At 47.1% G+C, this 22,991-nt stretch overlaps 1 protein-coding gene across 1 annotated transcript in view; it reads right to left on the bottom strand.

Annotated features, from left to right (window-relative positions):
- LOC117876443 overlaps nt 1–21,497 on the bottom strand; it is a 73,755-nt gene extending 52,258 nt beyond the window's left edge. Inside the window, exon 1 of the mRNA XM_034768641.1 lies at nt 21,378–21,497. The gene's annotated coding sequence lies outside the window, so the exon portion shown is untranslated. The remainder of the gene's footprint in view (nt 1–21,377) is intronic.
- Between the last annotated feature and the right edge of the window lie 1,494 nt (nt 21,498–22,991).

Below are 22,991 nucleotides of genomic sequence, written 5' to 3'. Positions count from 1 at the left end.
TGTCCCCCCTCCGACTCCTACCCAGAGGTGCGGCCAGGCGGCCCTGCTCACTGCCCTGTTCACAGGCGCTGCCCCTGCAATTCCCACTGGATATGGTTCTCGGCCAATGGGAACTGCGGAGGCAGCGCTTTGGCTGGCAGCAGTGTGCGGAGCCCCCTGGCATCCCCTATGCGTAGGAGCTGTGGGGGGGGGGGGACATGCCGCTGCTTCTGGGAGCCATGTGGAGTGCAGCAAGACCCCAACCCCACTTCCCGTCAGAAGCTCGAGGGCTGGATTAAGACATCTGGAGGGCTGGATGTGGCCCCCGGGCAGTAGTTTGCCCATTCCTGGTCTTGAGGAAGGAGAATAGTGGCTTTATTGATCACTTTCACATAGCAAGCCTCTGAGTGCAACCTCCCCTTATAAATTAAAACCACTTTTTTATACATTTAATACCATTATAAATTCTGGAAGCAAAGCTGGGTTTGGTGTGGAGGCCGACAGCTCTCAACCCCCCATGTAATAACCTCGTGACCCCCTAAGGGGTTCTGACCCCCAGTTTGAAAACCTCTGCTCTTTAGGATACTGTACATCCAGCCTCCTTGGGACCACTGAACAATAAAGATCCCAAAGGAGCACTCAAGGACGATAAGGCCATTGTGGAGAAACTAAATGAATTCTTTGCATTGGTCTTCACGGCTGACGATGTGAAGGAGATTCCTAAACCTGAGCCATTCTTTTTAGGTGACAGATCTGAGAAACTGTCCAGATTAAGGTATCATTAGAGGAGGTTTTGGAACAAATTTATAAGTTAAACAGCAGTAAGTCACCAGGACCAGATGGTATTCACCCAAGAGTTCTGACGGAACTCAAATAGGAAATTGCAGAACTACTAACTGTAGTCTGTAACCTATCATTTAAATCAGTTTCTGTACCAGATGACTGGAGGATAGCTAATGTGATGCCAATTTTTTTAAAAGGGCTCCAGAGGTGATCCCGGCAATTACAGGCCTGTAAGTTTGACTTCAGTACCGGGCAAACTGGTTGAAATATAATAAAGAACAATATTGTCAGACATATAGATGAACATAATTTGTTGAGGAAGCGTCAACATGGTTTTAGTAAAGGGAAATCATGCCTCACCAATCTACTAGAATTCTTTGAGGGGGTCAACAAGCATGTGGACCACGGGGATCCAGTGGATATAATGTACTTAGATTTTCAGAAAGCCTTTGACAAGGTCCCTCACCAAAGACTCTTACGCAAAGTAAGCTGCCACGGAATAAGAGGGAAGGTGCTCTCATGGATTGGTAACTAGTTATAAGATAGGAAACAAAGGGTAGTATAAATGGTCAGTTTTCAGAATGGAGAGAGGTAAATAGTGGTGTCCCCGGGGGTCTGTACTGGGTCCAGTCCTATCCAACATATTCATAAATGATCTGGGAAAAGGGGTAAACAGTGAGATGGCAAAATTTGCACATGATACAAAATTACTAGCGATAGTTAAGACCAGGCAGACTGCAAAGAGCTACAAAAGGATCTCTTAAAACTGGGTGACTGGACAATAAAATGGCAGATGAAATTTAATGTTGATAAACGCAAAGTAATGCACATTGGAAAGCATAATCCCAACTATACATATAAAATGATGGGGACTAAGTTAGCTGTTACCACTCAAGAGAGAGATCTTGGAGTCATTGTAGATAGTTCTCTGAAAACATCCACTCAATGTGCAGCGGAAGTCAAAAAAGCAAAACAGAATGCTGGGAATAATTAAGAAAGGGATAGATAATAGGACAGAAAATATCATGTTGCCTCTATGTAAATCCAAGCCCACATCTTGAATACTGTGTGCAGATGTGGTCACCCCATCTCAAAACAGATATATTGGAATTGGAAAAGTTCAGAAAAGGGCAACAAAAATTAGGGGTATGGAACAGCTTCCGTATGAGGAGAGATTAATAAAACTGGGACTTTTCAGCTTGGAAAAGAGACGGCTAAAGGAAGATATGATGGAGGTCTATAAAATCATGATTGGTGTAGAGAAAGTAGATAAGGAAGTGTTGTTTACTACTTCTCATAACACAAGAACTAGGGGTCACCAAATGAAATTAATAGGCAGCAGGTTTAAAACAAATAAAAGGAAGTATTTCTTCACACAACGCACAGTCAACTTGAGGAACTCCTTGCCAGAGGATGTTGTGAAGGCCAAGACCATAACAGGGTTCAAAAAAGAACTGGATAAATTCATGGAGGATAGGTGCAATAATGGCTACTAGCCAGGATGGGCAGGGATGGTGTCCCTAGCCTCTGTTTATCAAAAGCTGGGAATGAGCAACAGGGGATGGATCACTTGATGATTACCTGTTCAGTTCATTCCCTCTGGGGCACCTGGCACTGGCCACTGTCGGAAGACAGGATACTGGGCTAGATGGACCTTTGGTCTGACCCAGTAGGACCATTCTTATGTTCTTGGGCAGAGAAATGGTTATTGTAATATGGAACTTTTGAGGGGGAGGGGGGAAAGACAGGAGGGAACACCCTACTTCCCCAAATCCAGAAAATGGGAAATCTGACTCTTCCCCTCCTCATATTCTCTGAATTTTTCTGAGGGTACCAAAACCTGAAGAGCAGCTCCATGTAAGCTCAAAAGCACGTCTCTCTCTCTAACAGAAGTTAGTCCAAAAAAAAAAAAAAACAAACAAACAAACACAACCACCAAAAAAAACAACACCTACCTCACTCACCTTGTCTCTACCAATAGAACTATGACCATATATAAAATATACAGTATCATTAGAGACTCACTTTCTTCAGAAACAAGAATAAACTGAAACATCACCAAACACTAGAAACGGAGAGAAAAAAAATCATGGATGCTCTTTACAATAACTACCAGCAGAACAATAAAATAAACACTACCAACTTCCCTAAATGTCTTACACTATCTGGAACATAATTAAGATCAAATAAATCTTCAAATCAACAATATTTAACCATTTCCTAGATTGTTTACATTAGTCAAATCAGCAAATTAAGTATGGTTCATTTTTTAATCTCTTTTTTAGTATTTTTAAAAAAGCAACCAACTGGTCAGCATAGTAGAATGGATAGATTTTGCTGTCCATTTTAATCTGACACATCTGACAAAGGCAGAAATTAGCCTCCACCTGTCTAAAGTGAGGGGGGGAAATAAAATAAATGCTCACACAGGAACACCTTAAGGCCATGAAATAACTTGCCCCAGTGTTGCTAGGCACATCTCAGAACCCATTCCTGTCAACGACTAAGAGAAAAATATATGTTTTCACCAATCTGGATTCTACAAAAGTCCCTGCTGAGGCAGTGTAGTCCAGTAGACAGGACACTAACCTGAGACTTGGAAGATCTGGATTCTATTTCTAGCTCTGCCATTGACTCAGTGGGTGACCTTGTCCAAGTCACTTCACTCTCTGTGCTTCTGTTTCCTCTCCCACTCTTTCCATTGTCTAGAATGGATTGTAAACTCCTTAAGGCAGGGAATGTCTCTTACTATGTGTCTGTACAGCAGGCCTGCACAACTCGTAAAACGGCGAGGGCCATATTACTCCAAAGAAAATAGCTGAGGGCCGAAACCCCCTGAGCGCCGCCAAACCCCCCAGTGCCACCCAGCCCCCCCCCAAACATAACCCCCCCCCCAGTGCCACCCACCCCACGGAAACACCCCCCCCCCAGCGCCACCAAAACACACACACCCCCAGCGCCACCTGAACCCTCCTTCCCCAACACCGCCCCACCGAAACAGCAGCATTGAACCTGAATTTGTTATAGCGGGCCCCTAAGGTAGTATAATTAAGGTAAAAGAAAAATGTCTTTTTGCTAGAAGTAGAATAATATCTCCCCTCCCCCCTCCCCCCAACCCCAAAAAAACCCCCCCCCCCCCCCCCCCCCCCGGCTTTGTAATCAATTGCCCCGTTGAATGAATGAGGTGTGAATGAGGAAGGCATGCCAGGCAGGCACCTCCAGACAGCTACAACCCTTGGAGAGGACAGGGCGGGCTCTAGGATTTTTGCCGCCCCAAGCAAAAAAAATTTTGGCCGCCCCCCCCCCTTTTTTTTGTGCCGCTCTGCCTCCAGCCCCGCCCCAACTCCACCCCTTCCAAACCCCTTCCCCAAATCCCCAGCCCTGCCTCCTCCCCCAGCGTGCCGCATTTCCCCCCCCCATTGCTTCCTGCGGGCCCCCCGAGACCTCCCGCCCTAGCTCACTTCCGCTCCACCTGCTCCCCTGAGCGTGCCGCCGCTCCGCTTCTCTCCCCTCAGGCGAGGGAGGGCGGAGAAGCGGAGCGTTCAGCGGAGCAGGCGGAGCGGAGGTGAGCTGGGGGGGTGCAGGAAATAACAGGGGGTAGAGGAACCGCTCCCCGCTCCACCACCGCCGCCTCCCCCAAGCGCCCGCCGCTCGGCTTCTCCTCCCTCGCAGCCTTGCTGCGCGAAATAGCAGTTTCACGCGTGGCAAGCCTGGGAGGGAGGGAGGGAGAAGTGGCAGTGGCACGCTCAGGGGAGCAGGCAGAGGCGAGCTGGGGCGGCGCGGGCACTTTTTCCCCATGCCCTGGAGTCGGCGCCTATGATGGACGGCACCAGAATGCCGCCCCAAGAAATGTGCTTCCCCAAGCACCCGCTTGTTTTGCTGGTGCCTGGAGCCGGCCCTGGGAAAGGGGATGGGAGCCAGACCAGATCAGTAGAACAGGGCACCCACCAATTCGCCGCTCACCTCCTCAGTCCCCCTCCCCCAGCTCGCCTCCTCACCCCCCGCCACTGTCTGCTCGCTCGCCTCCTCAGCCCATCCCCCCAGCTCGCCTACTTACCTCCCACCACTGCCCACCTCCTCAGCCCTCCTCCCCCGCCACCAGCTCACCTGCCCGCCCCCACCACTGCCCACCCGCTAGCCTCCTCAGCCCCCCACCCCCTCTCGGTTCGCCTACTCACTCCCCGCCACTGCCCGCCCGCTCGCCTACTCAGCCCCCCTCCCACTGATTGCAGCATCCAGGTGCCAAATATTAAAATATACACTTCCGCCTCACCCCGGGAAGGGTATATCTACTCCACCCTCAGTAGGGTTGTACTACATAGGCTATCCCTTGATGTCTATCTCTCCAGGTATCTCCAAACAAGAAATCAAAAAGAACCTCAATACATAGGTACTGTTCTTGTGTCACCAGAACTTGGCCTGTTACTGGTACTAAATGATGGAAATGTACAGTACATAATCCAAGCTCTAGTATGTACCTTCACAGAGTTAATAACATTTTAAAAACAAACCAGGAAGAAACTGCACATAGTTTATGAATTAGTTTAAGATGAATCTCAATCAGTTGTGTTTTTTTGCTGGAAGGAATATTACTGTCTGTATTACACTCCAAAACTGGTTCTGCAGGACCTGCTCACTGTGCATTTATAATTTAATCAACACCTTAGAAAAAAACTGACACCCTGCCACAACTCAACCTTAACGTAGCAGATTTAAAATTAGCCATATAAACATCAGAAGCCTCACACTGGATGGATAGCACCTCTGACTGTATTATGTCTAAACATTTTGGCACTATCAAAAAATCTGACTGTACAGAAGCATTATAGAATCCCAGAGTTAGAAAGAACTGCAAGGGTCATCTAGTGTAACCCCCTGCCAAGGTGCAGGATTTGTTATGTCTAAACCATCCAAGACAGATGGCTATCCAGCCTCCTTTGGAAAACATTATGTAGCCTCTAAATTACAACAGGAGGTTGCATAGCACACTGAAAGGAGAGGATTTAATAAAGAGGCAATCTAAGAGCAAAGACAACTGGGTTTTTTTTTATATAAATTCAAGATCACAGAGGAAAAAGCAAATATGCTTTGCAAAGACTAACATTTGTGTTGCTTAATAATGCAAAGCTAATTTAAACTTTGAATATGATTTGATGATACTGAATGTACAAGTTGAAGATAAGGCCGCATCGCTCACAAAAATTAATTTCCCCCATGTTACCAATAAGATTTTAGATATGACCTCAGCATGAATAATCTGGTCATGCCTAATACCATCTTCCCCTGCAAATGTCTCCATTAAGATTATAATCAGCTTCCTGGTACTTTTTTCCCCAATAGAAGTCAGGTTTATTTAATTAGTACTTCAGCTCTTTTGGTGTATTGTTCAGGGTGGATAAAACCAATGATTTTTTTTTTTTTAATTGAAAAAAAAAAAAAATCATTGTTTTTTTTTAATTTAAATTGGATTTTTTTGATAAAATGCTTTTTGAGGAAAAAACCTATCTAAAAATAGCTTTAATTAAGATACATTATATCTCAAAGATATCTCATCATGGAATAGGGATTATAAATTTGAATTCTATAGTATGAGACAATATATTCATGTAATGTTTAAGAAAAGTTTTTTAAATGAGTTCCAATAGTTCATAGATTAGGAACCCAATTTTATAGGATTCCAGGGGCTTCAGTATAGATTATTTAGGTTAATCCAGGGGTGGCCAACCTGTGGCTCCTGGAGCCGCATGCGACTCTTCAGAGGTTAATATGCGGCTCCTTGCATAGGCGCTAACTCCAAGGCTGGAGCTACAGATGCTAACTTTCCAGTGTGCTCTGGGGTGTTCACTGCTCAACCTCCTGCTCTGCCCCAGGTCCTGCCACCACTCCACCCATCCCCCCTAAGCCTGCCATGCCCTCGCTTCTCCCCTCTGCCCACCAGAGCCTCCTGCTCACTGCAAAAACAGCTAATTGCTGTGGGTGGGAGGCATGGGGGAAGAGAGGGGGAGGTGCTGATTGGCAGGGCTGCCGGTGGGCGGGAGGCGCTGGGGGTCGGAGGGGGTTAGCAGATGTGGGGCTGCTGACATATTACTGTGGCTCTTTGGCAATGTTCATTGGTAAATTCTGGCTCCTTCTCAGGCTCAGGTTGGCCACCCCAGGTTAATCTTTCTATCTACCCAATGGGACTCAGTGCTAAGTCTAGAAGAGACCATCAGAGATGCTTAGTTTTGCAGTTCTCAAACTGTGGATTTGTGTCTCCAGAGATAACATGCTTGTTAACAGCAAAAATGTTTTTAAAAAAGTAATATATAGAGGTGAGAAATAACAGACCTCAACCCTATTGTCCCTCTGCAAATTTGTGTACAGAGTCAATCCCTTACCTCTCTCTAAAAGTGCAAAGTTTCAAAAAGTTCAATGAATAGAAGATTGTTGGGGGCGGAATAGATCTGGACAAGGAGAAGAAGTCTGGAGATAAATGTGAGAAGGGAGGGATAGGCAGCAGAAACAAAAAAGTGAAACTGTTTGAGCAGCATATTCCAGAAGTCTTGAGGTCTGAGTGTAGCTGTCATTGATTTGAGATCTACCATAACATTCTCTCACTAAAAGGGAAAACCTATAATTGCAGCAGGCCGTAAAAGAGACCCAGTTTGGGTCTCATCGATATGAGTTGTGAAGAATGTGTATTAAGGTTATAACAACCAACAGGAATGCACTTTATGTAGAAATCCATGATTAAATACAGTCTTCCTGACTAGTGATTTAAATCATGATCAATTGGATTTAAATCAAATCCACCCTGGTGTTGTTTAAATTTACATCTCTTTGACTGAGCTGATAGAAGCTCCACAGTTCAATTTTGAACCAGTCAGAACTTATATGTTGTATAATTGTTCCATACATTTATCAAAATCATATGACCTAGTTTTCATGGATGACTAACTGCTTATTTCCAGTCCTTGTTCTTACATCAACCTTTTCCTTAACAGCTTCATTTTCCCAGTGGACAATTGTAAAAGGTAATTAATGCCACTTCCTAAAATTGGCAATACATCAGAGCCTAACATAACATCCCATCTCAATTAATCAAATAATATTTAAAATAATGAAAAGGATTCACAATATATCCACCATCTTAATGTCGATCTAATCTGTCACTCTGGCTTCGGCTCAGTGACACCACTTGATCTCTACTCAAACACTACTCTGTTTGGATAAATCATATTCCTTATGCTCTGGGTAAGGAGCATAGTACAGATGCAATCTTCTTGTTCTATAATAGTACTAGTTATGATCTCTTAGCACTCATGTTCATCTTTCTTTGTTCTTGCTCTTTACTCATCACGATGCTTTAATTAGAAGCTCTTGAAGATTTCCAGTTCCACCTTACCTTTTCTTTTCCTCTCCTCTATGGCAAAAGTATCTTCCTCTTAAGGAATCCTGCCCCCCCACCCCCATATCCGCCCCTTACATATAAAGTAACTCCTCTCTTAACATTGTAGTTATGTTCCTGAAAAATTCGACTTTAAGCAAAACGATGTTAAGCGAATCCAATTTCCCTATAAGAATTAATGTAAATGGGGGGGTTAGATTCCAGGGAATTTTTTTTCACCAGACAAGACTATTTTGTAGTGTAATATATATTATATATATATATATATATACACACACACACACACACACAGAGTATACGTTTTAAACAAACAATGTAATACTGTACACAGCAATGATGATTGTGAAGTTTGGCTGAGATAACAGAGACACACACCCTGTAGGGGAGGGAGGGAGGGAGAGAGAGATGTGCATTGCCCCTTTAAGTATGTTCACCCCACTCTAAGTACATTGCCTTTTTAATTAGATCAGCAAGTTGAGACAGCAGCTGCTGCTAGCAAGCTCCCTCCATCCTGAGCCCTGTCGTGTCCTACCCTGCTCGATGGAGATGGGGTACGCAGGGGGAAGGAGCAGAGGGGAGGGGGACACCGTAACATTAGCACCCCTCTTCCCCCCCGGCCTGCAAAGCAAACAGGTGGCTCCCAAGAGGAGTTCCAAGGCAGAGGGCAGAAGCAGCACATGGCAGTGGGGGGAGGGACAGCTGAACTGCCGGCAATTGATAGCCTGCTGAGCGGCTGCCACACAGGGAAACTTAGGGGAGCTGATGGGGGGCTGCTGGTCCATCCTGGTTCCAACCCCCACCAGCCAGCTGCAACTGGTTGCTCTTTCCGCAAGTGGTGGACAAAGCAGGCGGCTGACAAACAACAGAAGTAAGGGTGGAATGGTATGGTATTGCCACCCTTACTTCCACGCTACTGCTGGTGGGGTGCCGCCTTTAGAGCTGGGCACCTGGCCAACAATCGCCACTCTCCAGCCGCCCAACTCTGAAGGCAACGCAGAAGAAAGGCCGCCCTGCAACTTCCCTTTGGCTCAGGACCCCCAATTTGAGGAACGCTGGTTCCCCCATGAAATCTGTATAATACATGGTAAAACCACACACAAAAAACCCAACAGATTTCACAGTGGGAGACCAGATTTCACAGTCTGTGACGTGTTTTTCATGGTTGTGAATTTGGTAGGGCACTATCAGTGTATGATTGATTGGTAAGAATCCACAAATAAGCTTGTTAAATCTGTTTTAAAAGCTCAAAATACAACAAAAAAGGTTTTTAGTTGCCAAGAAAGGTGACTTTATGACTAGTTTCAGATTTGAAAAGTGGACTTCCTGAAGTCAGAGAGTCAATCCTGATAGTGTCAACTCATTCCCTCCTCCTGAGGTTAACTAAAGTACCCCAGAGTTTACTGTATGACAGAGGTTTTTTTAAAAGCATGAGTCTTTCAACCTGAGGCCACACCTTCTCTGTATAAACATTAATATAACCCAGGACACTTTTATAATAGTGAAGTCTGAATGGTCAGTTTACACAATTCTCTCAAACCTCTAACTGCAGGGGGCGCCATCACTAATGGCTTGAGGAAATAAATCCAGGCGCATGTTCAGGTCCAGGGTTAATGCTCTTCTACAGTTTACACCACACATTTAGAGTTCCAGCACCAGATCTGATACTAGCAGTGCAGGGGTTCTCACACTACACTACATCAGCAATGCAAATTCATTTACTGCTCATGCTCCAGTTCTGTGCAGTAAAAGATGCATCAGGTTGACAGAGCTGGCAGTGATAATATGAGCCCCTAGTAAACCAGAATGTCTCCCTCTTTTAACACAACCTGGGCATATTACAAGTAGCCTCTTTCAGCTTACACACATACACACTGAACTCTGCACCCCAATTTAATGGAATCTTTGCAGGGGGGTCCCAAATCGGCTTTAGCCTTTAGGTTTTGTCCAAGTTTTCTTAGCCAAAATTTCTGGGACTTGGCTTTCCCAGTATTAAAAAAAAAAAAAAAAAAGTACCAACGTTTCTTGTTGCTATTTCTGATAGTTAGTGTTTCATTTCTTCAAGATCTAAAACTGACTGTAATTCAAAGGAAAAGCTGTAATGTAAGTCACCAGAAAATGACGTACATTACACTATAGTGCGTGGGATGAGGAAGCTGGTTGCGAAAGAGTGAAAGCAGTGTTGCTAAGCAGCTGCCTGAAGACAGTAGACTATTTCTATCATCATGTGAAAAGAGTTGGAACTTCTGTAATTTGTAAGAACTGAAAGAAGTATCACTTATTTTATTCTGTATATGGGCAGAGGAGAAAAATAGGTTCAAGACGGTGATTTATGTTACCATAATTACTAAGGAAGATTACTCATGGAAACTGTTAAACCAAGGAACTGTTTAAAGTTTTCTATTTGAGTTCTTAGTTGTTCAGATATCTTTATTCTAGACAAGATAAAAGTTACTAGCTTTTTGCTATGCTATAAAGATCTTAAATTACTTTTAACTGATGTGCCAGATAACATTTTACATATTTATCATTTTCATAAAAGTCAAAAAAATCTTAATAAATTGTTTTAAGTAAAAAAAAAAAAAAAAAACATCAAGCTGTCTTAGCAGTGATGCAACATGCTACTGCAGGAGGATCCACCTGCTCAGGTCTTTATCTCAAGCTGCCATGAGCTGCAAACACACTCAGCCCTCGGGTGGTGAGGAGGATGTGAGCCTTAAATTGCTCTGCTGATGATGTTGGAACCATGCCCAGTCCTCTTCAGCTGGAAGTATAATTGTTGCAATGCAACATCTTGATGGGAACAGAAATAGGACTGTGGTAGGAGTACAGAAAAGAAAGCGATAAACTTGTGTCTCAGAAGATGTCATTTTCCCTGTTTATTTTACTCCCCCTTAGTTGCAATGATCTCTCTTTCACCATATACATTCAAATTGGTTTTCCACTATTAGTTGGTTGTTTTTTTTTTTTTTTGCCCAACATCATTCCTCTGCTCTCTCTCTCTGCATTCCTAGAAATACTGGGCTTTAAATTCACTGGATAATTGTGGAGACTGGACAACTTTTCAGCATCTCCCATGATACTGGCTCCTCCTTGAGTGGGACAACCCCAATTCTAGAGATGTAGTTGGTGTTAACCATGCATCTCAGTACTGACTCCTTGCAATACTTTGTCTGGTCCCAATCTTAGTGATTATGGGAGTGCTCAGATATTACAGTAATGGATGTGATATAAGCATCTAGGACAGAGGAATTTCGGGAGAAGAACGTAGTAGGATCTGCCTTCCCTCACCACTGCCACAATTGTTGCTCAGAGCAGCTCCATGAGGTGAGGAATCACCAAGAATGCTGAGCGGAGGCCCTAGTTCCGGGGGCAGAGTATAGTGATTTTAAGCCCCATCTTCCTCCACTAGTTCAGACTCTCTCCCAGTATTTTGGGCAACACCTGCAGGAGGGGGCTCAGGAGAACAGCCCTGCTGAGCAAGTGCCTCAACTTAATCTCTACTCAATTCTTTAGGTGAATAATCCAGTAGAAAAAACTGTTACTCACCTTTGTAACTGTTGTTCTTCGAGATGTGTTGCTCATACCCATTCCAATTAGGTGTGCGTGCGCCGCATGCACGATCGTTGGAGAATTTTCTACCCTAGCAACACCCGGTAGGTCGGCTGTGGAGCCCCCTGGAGTGGCGCCTTCATGGCGCTGGATATATACCCCAGCCAACCCAGCGCCCCCTCAGTTCCTTCTTGCCGGCTACTCCGACAGCGGGGAAGGGGGGCGGGTTTGGAATGGATATGAGCAACACATCTCGAACAACAGTTAAAGGTAACCATTTTTTCTTCTTCAAGTGCTTGCTCATATTGATTCCAATTAGGTGACTACCAAACCTTACCTAGGCGGTGGGGTCGGAGTGAGACATTGCTGTGTGCAAAACCGCTGATCCGAATGCAGCATCGTCTCTGGACTGCTATACAAGCGCATAGTGAGCGGCGAAGGTGTGGACCGATGACCAAACTGCAGCTCTACAAATGTCCTGGATCAGGACTTGAGCCAGGAAGGCAGTCGAGGAGGCTTGGGCCCTCGTGGAGTGGGCGGTGAGGTTGTGGGGCATGAAACGGCACTCCTTCGCAAATCGCCCTGTGATCCAGCCACCAGGTGAGGGCGGTCAAGACTGAGTTCCGAACCGTGACCACCATGTTTAGGTTGTCCCAATAAGGACGGTACACCGACGACACCCAGGCCTGAAGTGGGCGAAGCCGAAGTCTGGCATGCCTGGTGACGTAAGTGCAAGAGGCCATGTGACCCAATAGGCCGAGACACGTCCTTACTGTGGTAATCGGGAAGACCTGGAGACCTTGTATGATATTCACGATGGTGTGAAATCGAGCGTTTGGCAGAAGAGCTCAGGCGAGTCTGGAGTCTAAAACTGCCCCGATAAACTCTATCCTCTGAGTTGGCTCCAGAGTGGACTTTTCTTTGTTGAGTAGAATACTTAACTCGTGGAATGTTTGTAGTATTATCTGGACGTGCGCCTGAACTTGCTCCCTGGTCTGGGCGCGCACTAGCCAGTCGTCTAAATACGGGAACACCTGTATCCTTTGTCGACGAAGGTATGCTGCCACGACTGCCATACATTTGGTGAACACTCTTGGTGCCGCGGACAATCCAAAGGGAAGGACAGCAAATTGGTAGTGTCCATTGTTTAGTACAAAGCGAAGGAAGTGCCTGTGAGGGGGGTAGATCGCTATATGAAAATATGCGTCCTTCACGTCAAGGGCAGTATACCAGTCTCCAGGATCCAGGGAAGGGATGATGGTCCCCAAGGAGACCATGCGGAACTTCAACTTTACTATGAATTTGTTGAGCCCGCGTAAGTCTAAAATGGGTCGCAGACCCCCTTTTGCCTTGGGGATTAGGAAGTAGCTGGAGTAGAACCCCCTGCCCCATAACTCCGGGGGAACCTCCTCTATGGCTCCCGTAGAGAGGAGCCCAGAAACCTCCTGTGTAAGGAGATGCTTGTGAGAAGGGTCCCTGAAGAGGGACGGGGAGGGGAACGAAGAAAACTGGAGAGCATATCCCCTCTCCACCATGCGAAGGACCCAACGGTCCGAGGTTATAAGGGACCAAGCAAGGCAGAAACGGGAGAGGCGATCCCAGAAGGAAGGAAATGGATCCTGGGTAGTGGCTGGCGCGCCGTCCTCGAGCGCACATTCAAAAGTTTTGCCTAGGTCCTGAAGGTGGCCTAGGAGGGCCCTGGTTCTGACCGGGTTGAGGGCCAGTCGACCTCCGTCTACCACCTCGTCCCCTCCTTCTGGGGAAGTCCTGTCTTGGATGAGGAGGAGGAGGGTAGAACCTTTGTGGCTGGGGCCTAAAGGGCCTGCGCTGGGGTCCTGGGACATGCATCCCAAGGGAGCGCATGATGGTCTCGAGTCCTTGAGGCTCTGCAACCGAGAGTCCGTCTTGTCCGAGAACAACCCCTGGCCCTCGAACGGTAGATCCTGCAGGTAGATTCTGGAAGTAACCCCGAAACCTGGAGCCAGGAGACGCGTCGCATGGCTATCCCAGATGTTAGTGTCCTGGCGGCCGAGTCCGCTATGTCCAGGGAGGCTTGTAAGGAGATCCTAGCCACCTTCTTACCTTCCTCCACTAAGGCCCCGAACTCCTCTCTTGAGTCCTGGGGAACCAACTCTTTGAATTTACCCATTGAGTTCCATGAGTTGTAACTGTAGCGGCTCAAGAGCACCTGTTGGTTCGCGGCTCTGAGCTGCAGACCCCCCGCTGAGTACACTTTACACCCGAACAAATCGAAGCATTTAGCGTCCTTCGATTTGGGCGCTGCCGCCTGCTGGCCATGGCGCTCTCTTGTGTTCACCGAGTACACAACTAGTGAACACGGTGGAGGGTGCATATATAGGTACTCATAGTCCTTGGAGGGGACAAAGTACTTTCTCTCTACACCTCTGGCAGCGGGTGGAATGGAGACAGGGGTTTGCCATATGGTATTGGCATTAGCCTGAATTGTACGAATCAGTGGTAACGCCACCCGGGATAGGGCATCAGCCGACAGGATGCTCACCACCGGGTCCTGTACCTCTACTATCTCCTCCACCTGGAGGTCCATGTTGCGTGCCACCCTACGTAATAGGTCTTGGTGGGCACGGAGATCTATTGGGGGTGGGTCTGAGGCTGTTGTGCCCGCCACCGCCTCATCCGGGGAAGATGAGGAGGATGCCTCAGGGGGTAGGGGATCCAAATGAGGGTCCAGTTCTAAGGGTCCCCGATGCGGAGGATCTCCTTCCCCGGGGTTTGGGGCCTGTGCTGGTGTAGGCACAGGAGCCTCCATGCCCCCTGGGGGAGGACGGGAGATGGTGGCCTCCAGGACTCTGGGCTCGGATTGCGCCGAGCGACAGGCCGATGGTGGAGCCCCTTGCGCCTGATAATACGCCCACGGGGTCCAGAAAGACCAATGCGTAGGGTCCTGTGCAGGGTCCTCTGCCCCCTCCTGCCAATGACCCAAGTCAGCAGCAGCCTGACCCTGAGCAGGGTACGCTGATCGGGAAGCCCCGTCGGATAAGCGAGACGCCGATCTTGAGGGCCAGGGCAGTGCCGAGTGTGTCTGCATCGGCTCGGTCCGGTACGGTGCCGATCAGTGCCGGGCCATAGGTGAGCGGTCCCTGCGCAGTGCCGGTGAGCGGTACCGTGATCGAGAGCGGTGCCGCTGGCCATGTCGGTGCCGAGATCCGGATCTGGATGACGAAGACTGCCTGTAGACTCGGTGCCGGGAGCGGCCTCTCGAACTGGAGCGGCACTCATACCGGTGCCGAGAACTGCGTCTAGACTCCGATTGGTACCGATGGTCCTGACGGTGCCAAGACGCAGATCGGTGCCGTGAAGAAGACCTAGGCCGCGAGTACGACCGGTGCCGGGGTGAAGATCGGCGCTGGGACTGCGAGCGGCGTCGGGACCTGCTCCGAGACCGGGAGCGGTGCCATGAGTCCACGCCCGGAGATGGCGGGCGTACCAGGGCAGGCTTGCCCCTGGATTTCACGGTCCGAAGAGCAGGTGGTGCCACGGGCTGAGACGGCGCCGTGAGGGCGATGAGGTCTTTCGCTGTCGCGAAGGTCTCCGGAGTAGAAGGGAGACAGGGCTTCACCACCGAACAAGGCGGTGAGCCAGTCAGCACCTGACTCAACGGCCCTACCCCCAGTGCCGGAGTCAACGGCGTTGAGGATATCTGCGCCTTCTGGCGCTCTATAGGTGGACACGGCTCTACCACTGGTGCCGGGGGAGCCGATGCCTGTAGGACCGCGGCGTCCTGGGTCTTACGGGGTCTTTTATGTCCCGGAGACAGGGAACGGCGCCGAGGCGCTTGTGGCGGACGCGGTGCCGAGGGAGGACGGTGCCGTGTGGCCTTATCCGCGTCTGCTCGCGGTGCAGTACCGGTGGGTGCCGCAGGGGCGCTGCGCACCGAGGCACTTGGTGCCGGGACTTGGCGCGCCGAGGGAGGATCTGGGCTAAGTGCCGCCTCCATGAGGAGCTGCTTAAGTCTAAAGTCCCGTTCCTTTTTGGTCCTGGGTCTGAAAGCCTTACAGATTTTACACTTATCTGTCTGGTGAGACTCTCCTATGCACTTCAGACACGAGTCGTGAGGATCTCCCGTTGGTATAGGCTTAATACAGGACGCGCACGGCTTAAAGCCAGGAGCCTTGGGCATGAGCCCGGCTGTGCGCCGGGGGAAATATAGCCCCCTTAACCCCTGCCAACTATTTAAACTAGTGAGTGAACTATTAACAACAAACGACTAATCTAAAGAATATAACTACAACTATCTATAAGAACTAACAGGTTAAGCTAGGGAGAGTAGAGAGCAGCTATGCCGCGCTCCACAGTTCCAACGACCATCACGGGCGGCAAAAAGGAACTGAGGGGGCGCTGGGTTGGCTGGGGTATATATCCAGCGCCATGAAGGCGCCACTCCAGGGGGCTCCACAGCCGACCCACCGGATATTGCTAGGGTAGAAAATTCTCCAAAGATCGTGCACGCAGCACGCGCACACCTAATTGGAATCGATATGAGCAAGCACTCGAAGAAGAAGAGAGAGTTCTTTCCTTTCTCCATTTGCTCACTGTCCCTTGACTTGGTGCGAGCGAAGGAAATGGCAGATATATACTAAAGGCTATGGCCATCCAAAATAATCCCAAGTCGTGCTAGAGGGGGAAAAAATTAACTTATTTGTAGGGTGAGTTGTATGAATGTTTCTTCGGACTACCAATCTAATAAGAGTGACTATCACCATTAGATGGGTAATGATAAGAAATTCAAAAATTTGCCTAAAACTTTTGTATGTTCCTCCTAACTAAAAAGAACGTACCCCATACACTCAGATTAAAGATGAGCGAATACTGAGACTTTTGTTGACTTCCTTGATTAAATGCCAGCAACGCTGCTGATGTCAAGGAATCTGGAAAGAGTGTTAACCTCCGCTTACAGTGATAGGAGGCCATGTTCCGTAGGCTCTGCACCTCTCCACGGCCCTCTTGTGTGCATTTAAAGTTACTGTATTTCTCTTGTGGCTCTCTGGAAGTTCTAGACCAGAGGTTCTCAAACTGTGGTCCGTGGATCACCAGAGGTCCGTGAGCTCCATTCAGGTGGTCCGCAGATAGTTCCCTCTAAGGTGCGTGCCTGAGTGGCGACACACACAAGAGAACGAAGGGCCACCCACCTAATTAGTGGAGCCACGCAAGCATGGTTCCAATTAGGTGCCTGGACCTTGGAGAAGACACACATATAAGGTGAGGTGGTGGCTTTGGGGGGAATAGGGGATAGGTGGGAGGGGCAGTGTAGTTGGGCGGTCACCACTCTCTGGCTCAGAAGGGGTTAGAAGCCAGCCCTTGGGGAGTGCTGGGGCTGAGAGCTAACTCAAAAAATTGAATTGCAATTACAATACTGTTGCTATGTTAGTTTAGGCTTGCTCCACAAATCATAGACACATATGACTGGACTGGAAAGGACTTTGATTGGTCATCTAGTCCAGTCCCCTGCACTGAGGCAGGACTAAGGCCTTGGCTACACTCGCGGATTCACAACGCTGCCGTGGCAGCGCTGTGAAGCACGAGTGTAGTTGCGCCGCCAGCGCTGCAAGAGCTCTCTCACAGCACTGCAAGTACTCCACCTCTCTGAGGGGAATAGCTTGCAGCGCTGCGAGAGAGCGTCCAGCGCTGCAGGAGCTGATTACACTGGCGCTTTACAGCGTTGCACTCGCTGTGCTCAGGGGGGGTGTTTTTTCACACCCCTGAGCGCAGCAAGTGCAGCGCTGTGAATTGGCAGTGTAGCCAAGGCCTAAGTAGTGTTTAGACCATCCCTGACAGGTGCTTGTCTAACCTGTTCTTCAAAACTGCCAATCATGGAGATTCCACAACCTCCCTAGGTAATTTGTTCCAGTGCTTAACTACCCTTAGAGTTAGGAAGTTTTTCCTACTGTTTAAATCTCCCTTGTTGCAATTTAAGCCTATTACTACTTCTCTTGTCCTCAGTGGTTAAGGAGAACAATTTATCCCCTCCCTCTTTACAACAACCTTTTATGTACTTGTAGTCTGTTACCATGACCCCATCACAGTCTTCTTCTCCAAACTAAAAAAACCCAATTTTTTCAATCTTTCCTCATAGGTTATGTTTTTTAGACCTCTACTCATTTTTGTCCAACACCTGTGGACTTTCTTCAATTACTGGGGCTTTTTAAAAGCAACAGAGTACATGAAACTATGATTGCGCAGCCTACCAGACGGCACCAGTTATAAAGTAGTTTAAAATCTCGGGCCTGAACTACTTGACAGATTCTCATTATCTTAAGTGCAGAAATCGTTAGCAAAAATATGCTGTCTCTCATTAAGAGTACTAAATATGTGTACATTTTAAAAAGGCTCTAGAGGTTATCCAAGGTACTACAGACCAGTAAGCTTTGCATCTATACAGTCTTAAAGTCGTCCCGGTTAACCTTGTTTCGTTGCTGATCTATTAGGGAACATGCTCGTTTAAAGTTGTGAAATGCTCCCTTCTAAGTCATTTGGCAGCCGCCTGTTTTGTCCACTGCTTGCAGCTAGAGCAGCCCATTGCAGCTAGCTGGTGGGTGGTTGGAACCAAGGTGGACCAGCAAGCCCCCTATCAGCTCCCCACTCCCCTACGTTCTCCAGGTGCTGCTTCTGCCCTCTGCCTTGGAGCTGCTCCCAGAGACTCCTGCTTGCTGTACGGGGGGAAAAGGGGAAAGGGGGGCTGTCAGGGTGTCTTCCCCTCCGCTCCTGCACCCTGCTAACCCCATCTTCCATAGAGCAGGGGGGGGGACACAATGGAGGGAGGGAGCTTCTAGGCAGCAGCTGCCATCTCAGGTCTCAGCAAGCTGATTTAATTAACAAGGCAGTGTACTTAAGCCTGGGGTCATCTACTTAAAGGGGAAATGCGCATTTTTTCCTCACACACAGGGTGTGTCTCTGTCTGCCCTCCCTCCTTTCCTGCTGCCTTGTAGAGTGTTGTGAGAGTTAACCCTTGAGGGCTCAGTCAATTGCTAGTTCATTTAGCAGTAAGGCATTCCCTGGGAAATATCCCACCCTCTGACTCCTCCACCTCAACCAAGCTTCACAATCATCATCACTGTGTACCAGTATTAAATTGTTTGTTTAAAACTTATACTGTACTCCGTGTGTGTGTGTATGTATATTTTCTTTTGTCTGGTGAAAAAAAATTCTCTGGAACCTAACCCCCTAATTTACATTAATTCTTATGGGGAAATTGGATTCGCTTAACATCATTTCGTTTAAAGTTGCATTTTTCAGGAACATAAGTACAACGTTAAGTGAGGAGTTCCTGTACCTGGTAAACTGATTGAAACAATAGTTAAAAATTAGAATAATAAAACATCTGGAAGACAATGAGAGTTTAATCAGCAAGGTCTGTGCAAAGGAAAAATCACGTCTCACTAACCTATTCGAATTTTATGAAGGTGAAGGAGTTGTAGATAAAGAAGAATGGGATGACATTGTTCATTTAGATTTCAAAAAGGTTTTTCATAGGTCCCTCACAAAAAAAAAAAAAAACCACCCTAAAGAAAATAAGTAATCATGAGGTGAGAAGCAAAGTATTGTCGTGAAACAGAAACCAGCTAAGTGACAGGAAAACAAAGTAAGAGCAAGTGTTCAATTATTAATCACAAAATGCATCCTTAAACTGTGAAACCTACTTGCTCTGTGTGTTGAGGCCAAAAACTTAAGATGCAAAACAGGATTGGACATCTATATGGATAACAAGAACCCAAAATAATAAAGTTACTGCTAATGATTTTTGGAATAAACATTAAACCTTATGCTTCAAATTTTAATGCAATCTTTAACTGTTTGGTCTCCTCCTAATCTGTAATGTGGGGGCAAGTTATCCCATAATCTGCCTAATGCAGTAGTCCCCAAACTTTTGAGGGTTGTACCCCCCCTTTATCCCATCCTCCTTCACCTCCTCCTCCCCCCCCCGGAGCTGGGGCCAGGAGCAGGGCTCTGGCGGGGGGGGGGGGAAGGGTGGAGGAGGACGCGGACGGGAGCTGAGGCTGGGGCTGCACTTTATTCAGCACAGTACTACAAGGCTATGGCTTCAGCGCATTACCTAAATACATACTCTACATTTTCAACCTTCTCAAAGATTGTTGTAAACAATTCATAAGAAACTAAACATATAAGGCTAATTTTTTTAAGTCTTTTTAGAAATGGCAAATATACTACTCAAAACCAGCTGGTCCAATAAGGGTGCTATCTTGGGACTTCGCATATACTACTCTGTATCAGCCTTCCTGTGTAACACTGGGCAAATCACTTAATCTCCATGTTTCAGTTTCCTTCCTGCACCAAAAAATATGGATAAAAGTACTTTCTTATTTCACAAGGATCTTGTGGGGATAAATACGTTGAAGCCTGATGCACTCAGATACTATGGTAATGAGACTCAGACAGACATCGAAAAGTGCCATCACTCAACTACAGTCTTTTCTTACATTTAGTGCTACAGATTTAGAGTAAAATCTGCCAAATCAAGACTATAGAAAAGACGAGACTCATGTAATGGCAGTGTAAATATGAGCACATGCATGAATCGGAGAGGAGATAAAAACCAACATGCAGTTTGAGGATTATCCAACATTAATGTATTGGTGTAGTGCTTGTCCTTCCTTACCTATCAAGACATTTTTCTCTATGAAGCATCTTACAGGAATGCGATCAACGTCAGAAACAGTTATTTGTATTCTCATAATGCCTATGAACCTCAATCACGGCACAGGGTCCCACTGTACTTATAAATAAATGTTTCTTTTCTTAGGAAACTACATTCCTTTGATTATTAAAAGTGTAATAATTTCCAAAATCCAATTTACTTTTTTCATTAGATTTTGCATTTCTCTTTACACAAAGCAATTTAAATCAGTTTCACTATTATCATCAGCTTTGCTTGCATGGTTGCAGTTTAAATTTAAATAAAAGCATCTGCACCACCCTGGATTTTAACCCAATTTAAATTGAATAAGTGCATCTCCTGCCGTTAGACAAAACCTAACATTTGTAAATGACACCAATGCAAATTCAATGTTATGAAGTATTGTGATAACAGAGTATTTTCTTAGCGCCCCAGCTGCTGGAATCAAGAGATTGCGTGGTGATTTCAGCTTTCACGAGACTCGTAGAAAGGTAGGGCTAGAAAGGACCTTGAGAAGTCATCAAGTCAACCCCACCCCCGCTGTGGACAACCCTAGCCAACCAAGCAAAACTTGCTTTACAAAGGAAGCGTTTAGCCCTCAGAACTGCAGAGAAAAGCTTGAACACGTGACTTTAGTGCACCCTGAAGGCTCAGAAACCTCACAGCAAATAGGATCCCTACTTTTTTTTTTTTTTAAAGTCTCAATTTTTAAGCCAATCTGACGATTTGGGGAGGGTAGAAGCGGCCAACACCGGAGTTTCCGCAATCTAAGCAAGCCCTACTTCAGTCGATACTTAAAAGTGAGGGGCACACGTTACTCAGGGGCGACACCTTCCGAGCGCCGCGCTGAGCCGACCCAGGGGAGGAGCCGCGCGCTGCCAAATCCCCGGGCCCAACGGGCGCGGCGCGCGCAGCGCCTCAAGCTCCCGGGGAAAGCCCAGCCCCCGCGCGGTGCCTGGAGCTCGCGGAGGACGGACAGGTGCCGCGGTGGGCGAATACATCGCTTACTGGTCGTTCGCATCCAGTGCAGCAGGCGGGACCGGTCGCCTGCGCTGACGCCCCTCAGCACTGCCAGCACCGCGCTCCGCGCCCCGACAAAATCCATCGCCTGCCTGACCAGCCGCCCTAGCCTAGAGCCGAGCTCGACGCGTATGTACTGCGCATGTGCACGGAGGGCCACGAGCCCTGCCTCCCAGCGCTACACGTGTTTCCTAATGCGCATGTGTAGGGAGAGGGCCACCCGCCTTAGGATGGAAACAGTACTGAAGCGGCCTCTCAGTGTGCAATGCGCATGTGTGGAGGAAGGCTCCTCCCTTGTTCTTGGCTCTTCCCTCCTTTCTGTACGCCTGTCGGGATGGGGGCGTTTCCCCCACCGCCTCCTAGCCCTTGAAAACGCTTCTCCCTGCGCATGTGCAGATAATAGCCTGCGTGTCCACCCCACACGCACACGTTCCTCGCCCTTTCCAGGGAGGAATCATATGGCTGCTCTGCCTCTCAGTGCGCAGGTGCACAAAGAATCACCACACCTCCCTCCCTACTCCTGGGATGGGAGGGAATATAGAGTCCTGCCTCTTAAGGTGGGCTGCTCCTCCCGCTGGTAGGCTTTGTATTATGCTGCTTTAGACTTTCAAAGGGGCCCTTGAGGGATGAATCGCCATAAAGAGAAGAATGCTCACTCATGTGGAAGTAGAGATCATCTTTCTATAGGAAACCCATCTTAGTAACTTAGGGGCAGGGAGATCTCAGAGGGAGTACATGGGAGGAAAGGGTGTTTAACAGGGTATAGGACAAGGGGCCTCAAACTGGGAGTCAGGACCCCTCAGGGGGTCACAAGGTTATAACATGGAAGGGTCATGAGCTGTCAGCCTTCACCCCAAACCCCACTTTGCATCCAGCATTTATAATGGTGTTATACATTAAAAACACTTTTTAATAGCAAGCCCCTATGTACAACCCCCCACCCCCGATATGTGAAAGGGGTCACCACTACAAAACTCTGAGAACCACTGGACATCATTTTACAAGAGACTCAATTTACAAATTCTAGATGTTGATGAGGAAGGTAGATTTTTGCTGATTAAGGTTAAGATCTTTAACTCCGTTTCTATTGTAATTAATATATATATATGCACACAAAGATCCAATTTTTTCCAAATTAATTAATATCCCACTAGTATCAATCATCATAGCAGGAGATTTTAATGCATCGTTAAACCCTTCTTCAAACGGGTCAGTCTGGTACCAACATACTTACTCACATGATAGAAACATTATAAAAGATACGTCTGTTGCAGAATCCTACCATAAAGGAGTTTACTTCTTCCCCTTCCCCCATATTCTACATAGTCACAAATAGATTTCTTCCTGGTGTATATGAATCTGGTGGACTCCATGCTTAATAATGAAATCAAGTCTATGATGATCTCTGCTCATACTCCAATTTTCCCCCTCTCAAGGCAAATCTGAATTGTAAAGAATGGAGATTGAACTCTCTTTTAAAGATAAACACTTTCAGAATTATATCACAGAAGAAATTCTGTTTTTTCTTCTAAAAAAATGGCACACCTGAAATATCCTAGTCCACCCTATAGGATATTCTGATTTTTTTATTATTATTAATTA

Source organism: Trachemys scripta, chromosome 4, assembly GCF_013100865.1.
Source record: "Trachemys scripta elegans isolate TJP31775 chromosome 4, CAS_Tse_1.0, whole genome shotgun sequence".
NCBI classification, from domain to species: Eukaryota; Metazoa; Chordata; order Testudines; family Emydidae; genus Trachemys; species Trachemys scripta.
The sequence above is the reverse complement of the archived record's forward strand: the minus strand, read 5'-3'. Positions and strand labels throughout refer to the sequence as shown.